We start from the raw sequence: 8,794 nt of genomic DNA, 5'->3' as shown, positions 1-8,794 counted from the left end.
TTGTTTTGCTCTTTTCCTCAGGGGAAGGGGAAGGAATAACGGGGAATAACGAGAAAATAAGCCTCGCAGGGTTGGAATCGTCCGGCGTGGCTACGGCTACCGGTCCTTTGGCTCCAAATTATTCCCTGTGTGTAGATAGAATAAAGGGCATTTCACGTAGAAACAGCTAAGTCACTGTGAGGATTCTTTGTTTTTAATAGCACAGACCACGTAAGCAATATGATGATTAGTTTCCACCCTGTAACTGCAAGTGGGTTGGTGGTGTCCCCGCACAGGGGGAGTGAACCTTAGAGAAGTGTTTTCCATCTCGCGTTATTTGGGTGCCCCTGAACGCTGTGGTTGTGTTTCTGTGCTGAGGACTCTGTGGTTATCCTTTCCTTTTTGCAAACGCGCGGCTTTCAGGGAGGGAGAGCGCCCCGCAGGAGGCAAGGTGCCTCTGGACAGGCGAGCAGGATGGGCACGGGGAGCTGGCAGCCTTGCTGTGCTTTTTGGAGCTGCGTCCGAGCTGGGCCCTCTCCCTGTGGGGCTGTTGTTTCGCTGTAGCTACGGTTTCAGTGATAGGTGCTGAACGTGTGGGTTTCCAGCTCCTTCTCTTCGGCTTTTACAACTTAAATTACGCTAGCGTTTAAAATACCCATCCCACACAGTACCTTAATTCAGCAGGATCACTGAAATGAAAAGTTGGGAAACAAGAACGTGTCTGTGTCGTCCTGCAGCACGGTTTTCTCTTCTTGGGACCGAGTCCTGGGAAGCGGAGCCAGCCGCAGAGCGGGGGATTGCTGAGCGCGCTGAGGGGGAGCTGCGCGCTGTAGCGAGCTCTGCAGGTTGCTGGTGCAGGCAGGAAGTGGGCTGTAGGGGTTTTGTAGAGATCCTGCAGCGCTCTGCCTTCGGAAATGCGTGCTACCCAGATCTGGATGGAAGGCGAACCCTCAGAGCGTCCTCAGGTCCCAGGTACCCAGCCCCACCGCCTGCGCGTGGCAGGTGAAATGCTTTCGTTAATGTACTTTTTTTTTAATTATTTTTAAAATGACAGCCATTGTAATGCGCAGGAGGAAAAAAAAAGCATTTTAAAGCCTGGAGATGCGGTGTTGGTGTGCGCTAGGAGTTAGCGGAGGGCACGGCGCGGGCGCTGCCTGTGGCAGAGCTGGCGGCATCGCGCCGGCCGCTGGTGGTGCTGGGCGCGGGCGCAGCGTGGGGGGCACGAGAGCAGCCGGCAGCTGCGGGCACGGGGCGCAGCCCGGCCCTGCCGTGCTGCTGCTCTGCACAAGGGAGATTCAGCCGAAACCGAGGCACCAGCGTTATGGCCGCGGGCATCCCGCCGGCAGCAGGACACCGCCTGGCTTCACCGAAAGGCAGCGTCCCGGAGTTACCGAGGCAGTCAGAAACCAGCGCCTAGGGTGTGGAGGAGCCCTTCCCATCAGCGTGGTTCTTCCGTTTCCATCCTATTAACGAAGGAGGTAATTATCACCTCTGTAAGGAGCTGCGAGGCCTGTGGCTAACAGCGGTAGGAAATAGTCAGCGTTGTTGCACGGCTTCAGAACGCCCTGTGGGAGAGGGCTCTGTCACCACGAGAAGTCAGCGCAGCTAACGGAGCCGGGAGCGAGTCCCGGCCAGGTCCACGCTTAACAAATACAGCGCTCAGCAGGTACGTGTGCCTGTGGTAACGCCGCGGCGTGCGCTGGGCTCGGGGGCTTCCTCCCGTGCCCTGAGCCGCGGGTCCCTGCGGGGGAGCGGGCGGGAGCCGGGAGGAGCGCGGCCGGGGCAGGGTGCTGAGCGCCTGCCCCCCTCCTTCCTTCCTGCCTGCTGCTACCCTTTTAGTTAAGGAGCTTGTCTGGTGTGCGAGAGCGCCTTTGACAAGGACAAAACGGAACGTGTCTCAGCGCAGGCTCCCTGTCCCGGCCAGGCGGTCGTTGTTTTGTTTATGTTTCAGGTTTTTGCAGGTTTTTGTGTGCGCTAAGCTAAACGAGCGGGGAAAGCATAACAAAGTAACTAGCGCTATCGCAAACATTAGATGTTATGCAAAAACAACTTAGGGAAGCGTTGTACCAGATTTATCTCCACTCTGAAAGGTCAATGAGTCGTTTACCAAAAGCTAGAAGGTTTCTGGTGAGGACACGTGAAGGCAGTTCGTTCTGTTCGTGCTTCCGCGTAGGGGCAAACCTTTGCTAAGGCAGCCGTGCGCCCACAAGCTGACATCACACTGAACTGATTTCCTGTAGATGTGCCCAATATCAGTGTTGGCACTGAGTGGCTGCTCCTGCGTGGTGCCTGGGCACAGGACAGGGAATTCAGTCGCTGCGATTTTCCTCACAAGCCCTTGGCCCGCCGGGCCCCCGCAGCGGCGCCCGGGGAGCGCAGTGCCCGCAGCTGCTGTCACGTCGCTGCCGCCCGGGAGCTGCGCCCGAGCGCGAGCCCCTGCTCGTGAGCTGGAGGTGGTGCCCCGCTATATTTAGGTGGCAGCAGGCACAGCAGGGCCCGGCCCGCGGCACCCCGGGGAACGGCCTGGTGCGCCCGCGGAGCGCTCAGCCTGGGGACGTTCTGTTTCCATGTCGCGGGGAAGAAAGAAAAGAGAAAAGTAAGCCAGGGTTGCAAATGCCAGCCTAGGCCGTGAACGAGGGGGGCACCTCGTCCGCAGCCGCTAGGGCTGCGGTGCCCGCGCGGGAGGGCCGCTGGTCTCTGCAGCGCGCCGCTTGTTAGCACCCACGGCGCCTGCGTGCGCTGCGGGCTCGCTGTGACGGACGGGCAGCTAAACGCTGACGGGAGGGCACAGGCCTGGCCGCGGCACCGGCGAGCGGGTACAAGGCGGAGGTCGGGGCCGCCTCGGTCCGAGCAGCCTCCGTCCCTCCTGCGGTGAGTCCTCGCCTCGGGTCAGGCCTGGGGACACCGCGGGGCTCCTCGGGGCGCTGCGCTAACCAGCGTCAGCGTGTGTGCGATAACCTCACCTGCAGATAATTTTAGGGGGATTTGAAGACGAAAATGATTATGCAGTATGTTCAAATTGTCAGCTAAGGCTGGGTCAGCCGTAGCTCTGGCTCTGCATTGTTTAAATTCCATCAGATTTTCTTCCTAAATTTGGATGCCTAGAGGCCTGTCAAACTGTCTACAGCAAAAGCAGGCTGTTGAGTTCCTAAGTCAGGAAACCGGTTTGCAACAGAAGTTGTTTTAAGCATAATACTGAAACATTGGTCTTTTTTTTTTTTCTTGGAAAAAAGTGCCTAAGTAGGATTCATTTCTGAAACTGCGTTAACTTCATCAGATGTTCCGACAGCTGAGTCACCTGTCGCTTCCTGAGCACCGAGGGGCAGATGCCTCGACAAAGGGGAGCTGGACGGCAAAGGCAGAGCTTGTGGGAGGCTGCGGGTGCGCCGAGGACGCCCAGGCGAGCAGAATGCAGTTGCTCTGCATGCCACATCCTTTGGTTGCCACGCTGCCTTCTCTAGCCGTACGTTTTTGAAATCACAAAAGCACTGGGGAAAGAGGAGGGAGAAGGAGGGATCTGGGTTCAGACTGTTTTGTCGCTGCCGCGTCCAGCGCCGCTGCTGGCGGGCGCTTCCCCCGTGCACGCAGCGGGCTTCCTGCGGGGCGCGCGCTGCCAGGACGCGGAGCACGGCGGGTCGTGCTGACGGACCTCCGCGCGGTTCCGGTGGCCCCGGTGAGCTCCGCCGGGCCTGGCCCGAGCCACCCCTCTCCGCCTCGGAGCTGGCGTGTGCTCTGCGCGCTGACGCCTGGGTACCTTTTCGTTCCCTCGGGCTCGCGCTGCCGCTAGGGCTGCTGCTTCGTGTTAGGTTGGATGTGCCATTGGAGTGCGAAAGCCTGTTCCTCCTCTTCCTTCGGCAGAGGAGAAGTCCTGAACGCCCACGTTTCTCTGAGCGTTTGAAACTCAGAAAAAGCCCCAGCCAAGTTCGGGTCCGCTTACTGAGCAGGGCAGCGCGAAGCTCTGGTGCCTCGTACCTATTCCGCTGGTACGTGTTAGTGCGTTGGTGTTTTATTGTCTGTTGTAGGAGGAGTTATTTTTCGAAAATGAAACTCTTCAACTCTTTAGTAGTGACACTTCGCTTCTTATCGAGAAGCCTTAAACATATATAAACGTGTTATTACTACAGCTGAACCTGGTGAGTGCCTTACTGCTGACGCCTCAGGGATGTTGTTATTAATTGATTAAATCTCTCTCCTTTGTCACTGCTTCAGAAAACAAGAATGATTTTTTCACCTGCCATTGACTGTTTTGTTATAGTTGCGTAAGGATAAAGGACCCTACTTATTTATTTCAATGCAAAGAAAAGAAAATCACGGAACGTATTTCTCTAATAATATTAGAATTGTTGGTAACGTCAGATCGTTGGCTCTACTTCACCTTTAATTAAGCAAGCAAAAAAACCCAGAAAATTAGTAAGAGAACGTTCTAGCAGGGGACTGTAGTAACGTTATCTGGCTTTGTGGCGTGCTGCATCACTCGAGCGGGTTTCTGTTGTGTATGGCCGGGAATTCTGCTATGTGCACTCAAAATGAGGAGTAAATTTCTGAACTAATTTGCAGGGAAAACTTACAGTGGCATAAAATAAGAAACCTCACGTCAAAAATATTCGGTCATTTGTCCTAAGTCTTCAACTGAGCAATCAGAAGCCATCTGCGAGGCCTCTGTCCTTTTTGGGATGACCCCAAGTCTCTGTTTCTCGGTTTTTCTAAATACAGATGCCTTGTTGCCAAGGCTCGCTCTTAAATTTGTTGGAAGCAACAAATTACATTCAGGACTGAATGATCGCATCTGGGTTTTGACTTTGGAGAAGCTAATGTTTGTTCGCTGGGACTGCGTGGTGTTATTAGCCCAACTGGATGCCGTTTAGGAAATAGTACCCGCGTGTTTCTTAGAAATCTGTGCGTCGCTTCAGGGCGAGGAGCAGCGTCTGCAGCCTGAGGCTTCTGCTCTGCAGGACGGGCCAGAAGCAAGGCGGCTCACCCGCTGCCCTCCTGCCCAGTCTTGCCAGTGCCAAAAACCCCGTTCAGAGAAAAAGACGGCGTTGTTCTGGGGACGGTTAGTAAGACACCTCTGTAATCCCCTCCTGGTTTTCTCGTGCGCCGTGCTGTGCCAGGCATCGTGCCGCGCTGCTTGGAGCAAAGCAGAGGGAGGCCTTCCGAGCTGCCAGAGGACGTGGAGCACCGGGCCGTGTCTCCGCGGTGCCAGCGGGGCTACCTGGCGTGCGTGCTGGCAGCCTTGGGAGCGAGAGGCCAGACGTGCAGGTGAATCTGCCCGTGGGGGGCACGGCGGCAGCCGGTGCCAGCTCTCGCAGCCGTGCAAGCCACGTGCAAGGCAGGTAGGGGCACGCCTGGGTGTACCGGGCACAGCGGTGCGATGAACGGAGTCTCTCAGCTGGCATTTGTCGTGTCGCAGTCGCTGCACAAACTTCCGGACTGATAGCGGGGCCGAGGTAAGCAGCCTGCTGTACGCTCCTACGCTCGACTGCTCTCGGCACTGGAGATCTGAGGAGCTCTCTCACCGTTCAGAGCGGGGATGCTGGGCACACTGGCCCCGGCGATGGGAAGGAAGCCTGCCCGAGGGCTGCTGAGGAGCGCGGCTGCCGTAGCAGTGGGGCCGGCGCCTCGGGAGCGCCTCCGGCCCGTGGGGTGCCGTGAAGAGGCTGAGGGAAGAGGGCGCCGCGTGGAACGGGGCGGTTCTCGGGGGAGCGGAGCCATTTGCCTCTTGTCGGCGTGACTCCACCGAGGCGGAGGGGACCGTGCCCGGACTGCCCTGCGCGTACCCGTAAGGCGGCTGCGGGACGGGGCGCGGGGCGGCACCTCCGCGGGGCAGGGGCTGGCGGGAGGCCCCGGTGCCCGCCTTCCCAGAGGAAATTTTGAAGGTTTCCCGGAGGAAATTTTTGAAGGTTAAACGGGGAGGTTTCCGCGTCGCAGGAGCCTGGCGGGTTTCCAGCCACGTGTAGTATCCGGTGCCTCGGGTGGGGAGCTGGAGCGCCCTCATCTTGCACAGCCGGCTGCCTGTGTGGCCGTACAACGCCCCTGAGTTCGCTCCTTCCGTCGGTGAAGTGGCGGCAGGGCAGGGCAGGGCAGCCCGGGGGGCTCGGGGGACCTCTGGCTTGGCTGGGAGCTCCTTGCGCGGCGGGAGCGCGCGGAGCCGAGGCAAAGGGCGAGCGTGGCGGCAGCAGGGCTGCGTGCCTGCGTCCGCTGTGCTGGCTGCGCTGAGCAGGGGGGAAAGGGGCTTCGGAGCAGCTGCACCACGTGGCCGTGGCCGTGGCGGTGCTTGCACCGGCAGGAGGAAAGTGGGTGAAGAGGTGCTTAAATCTCCAACTGGAAAAAAGGGCAAAGCAAAAAAAGGAATTAAAGGGAGGCGAGGGAGGCGTTATAAAGAGTAAAGGCACGAGCTCGGAGGAAACCCGATGCTGCTGCACAGCCTGGCAGACACTGGAGGAGAAGCGGCTGAACAGGGTGAGCAGGCAGACGGGGAGGGAAAGGAAGAGTAAACCGAGACCGAGAAGGGAATGTTCAGGGAGTTCGCCGGTCCGATGCAGCACGGAAGGGCTCTTAAACGGCGTGAGGACGTGCGTTTGTTCTCGGCTCCTGCCAGCTCTTTGCGAGACCGCGTTTGTAGCTGGGGGCAAGCAGGGTTACTGCTGTGGCCTCACCTGTGTGAGGAGAGAGCTAACACACACCGATGGATTGTTGAGTACTGGCGTGGAGGAAAGTGCAACTGGTTTTGCCTTGCTGGACGCTTCCCATTTGGCTTAGCTAAGTACGGCACTGAAAATCCAAGGGGAGGCAGGGACTGCCTTTCAATGTTTCAGGCCGTTGCCTGAAGATTCTCGTAATGCCTTTTACAGTTATCACACACGTATCCCTTACGTGTTTCTGATGGTTTTAGGTGGTGTTGCCTAAGTGATGAGGCAATGAAAAAACGACTGCAGTGTATGCCGAAGTTGTTTGCTATAAAGCTCTAGCCTAAGTGTTTTACCCTGCGCTAGACGTGTAAATGTGTGATACGCACTGTATCCTATTCCTGTTATACGCACGCTATGTCCATACAGGTGCACAGCATACACTCTGAATATTTTATACATGCGTATGGAAGCAACGCGGACCGATGGCGTTGGTTGCCACTGACTTGAAAGGATGACGACGTGAGCAGAGCGGTTATCAGACTGTTCTGAGGTGCGTTCGTGTACGTGCTGGTGTCCAAGGGGAGCGGGGGGAAAACACCCCTGCAAGTAATTTAGTTTTGATTTTTTTTGTGTTCCTCTCCCTTATTAAGTGCAGCGGTTTGAAAAATAGCTAACTTGCCATTAATCTAATTTATTTCACGTGACAGTTTTTAAAAATTAATCTTTATAATGTAAATTATGCTGTCAAAATGACTTTCTCAATTTTCTACTTTATCCACCACTGATTCCAGAAACTTTCTAGAACCGAAACGTTCCTTTCCTGGCTTTTTTTGCTGCCTGCGTGCGGATGTGTTCCAGCGGAGCCGTTGTTTGCGGCGGCTTTCCTTGGGTTGTACGTACGGGCAGGTACTGCTGCTGCAGGTGTTTTGGCAGGGTGTCGATGGTTTGCTTTTAAAATTAAAAAACATAAAGAACGTTTTCATCATTTTGGTGCTGCCACTGCCTCCCGTGAGGTCCCCGCGGCCGGCAGGGTGCGCGGTGAGCCTGCCTGCAGCCCCCAGGCGCGGCCGCCCCCAGCCGCTGGGAGCGTCTCCCGCCGGGCAGCAGCAGCGCTCGTAGAGTCACTGGGGTTGGAGGAGACCTCCAGGATCGTCCGCTCCAGCCGTACCCCTGCCGCCAGTATCACCCATCAAACCGAGGATTTTGTCCCCTGCCTTTTGAGTCCTTGCCTCACTGTGGATGATTCCAGCAATTGCAGCCACTGCTGCCGGTGGCTTCTGCAGGTCTGGTCAGAGCGCCGTGTTCCTTGTCGTGCCCTTGGGCCTGTGTGTAAAAAGGAGCCTGCAGGGTCATTCCAGCGGCTGGAAGGGCCTTTTGTGAATTGAGAAACTCTGCTTTGTGCTTATACAAATCGAGAAAGTATCAGTTGCTAAAAATACCCCCGCGTTTAATCTGTAAGCCTTGGTAAGCGCTGCTGGATGTCCCTGGTGCCTGGAGCACAGCTAAAGGGCAGCCGTCCAGCGCCGTCCTGCTGCTGCTGAGCTGCTGGTTGTTCAGACTCTCCTCTCTGCTCCATTTAAGTGACCGTTAATTAAATGTTACCAAGTGACTACCGGCGTTTTGTTTGGATCGTCTGAGGAATTATTCCGTTCACCTTGCCCTTAACTTGCTGAAAAGCGTTCTTAGCCCCCAGGAGCCGGGAAGTGCCGGGCAGAAATCGGGGCAGGCAGCGGCGCGGGGTGCTGAGCCCCGGGCAGGGCCGGGAGGTCTCTGGGGCCTGCTGCAGGGCCAGGGCTGCTGACAGTGCCCAGGAGCACGGCAGGAGCACGGCAGGGCGCCTGCGGTCACCGCCTCGCTCCCTGGTCTCACTCGCGTCCCTGGAGGGACGGGGGGGAGGAGGAGGAGGAGGAGGCCGACGCTTTCACCTCCGTGACTGTGCTATGGCCTCGCTCGTGCTGCACTTGGGGAAAATCGGCTCCTCAAAGGAGACGATGCGCTGGCCGTCCTTCTGAATGTTCTGTTTGTTTCTTTACTTCAGAAGGCTCCCACACATGGAAAAATTTTAATTTCCCCACCAGCTATGTGGCTCTCGCTTCAAGTGAGAGCAGCTCGAGCCTCCAGGTCGGAGACGTGTGTTTGTGCTCTGCAGATGTTATCTGCTCAGCTTGTTTGCTCTCTCGTGCATA

At 56.9% G+C, this 8,794-nt stretch overlaps 1 protein-coding gene across 23 annotated transcripts in view; it reads left to right on the top strand.

Moving 5' to 3' along the window:
- MBNL1 (muscleblind like splicing regulator 1) overlaps nt 1–8,794 on the top strand; it is an 81,312-nt gene that overhangs the window by 24,828 nt on the left and 47,690 nt on the right. The gene's annotated exons all lie outside the window — the stretch shown is intronic.

This window comes from Cygnus olor, chromosome 9, assembly GCF_009769625.2.
Source record: "Cygnus olor isolate bCygOlo1 chromosome 9, bCygOlo1.pri.v2, whole genome shotgun sequence".
Classification (NCBI taxonomy): Eukaryota; Metazoa; Chordata; class Aves; order Anseriformes; family Anatidae; genus Cygnus; species Cygnus olor.
This window is presented reverse-complemented; position numbering and strand designations above follow the sequence as displayed.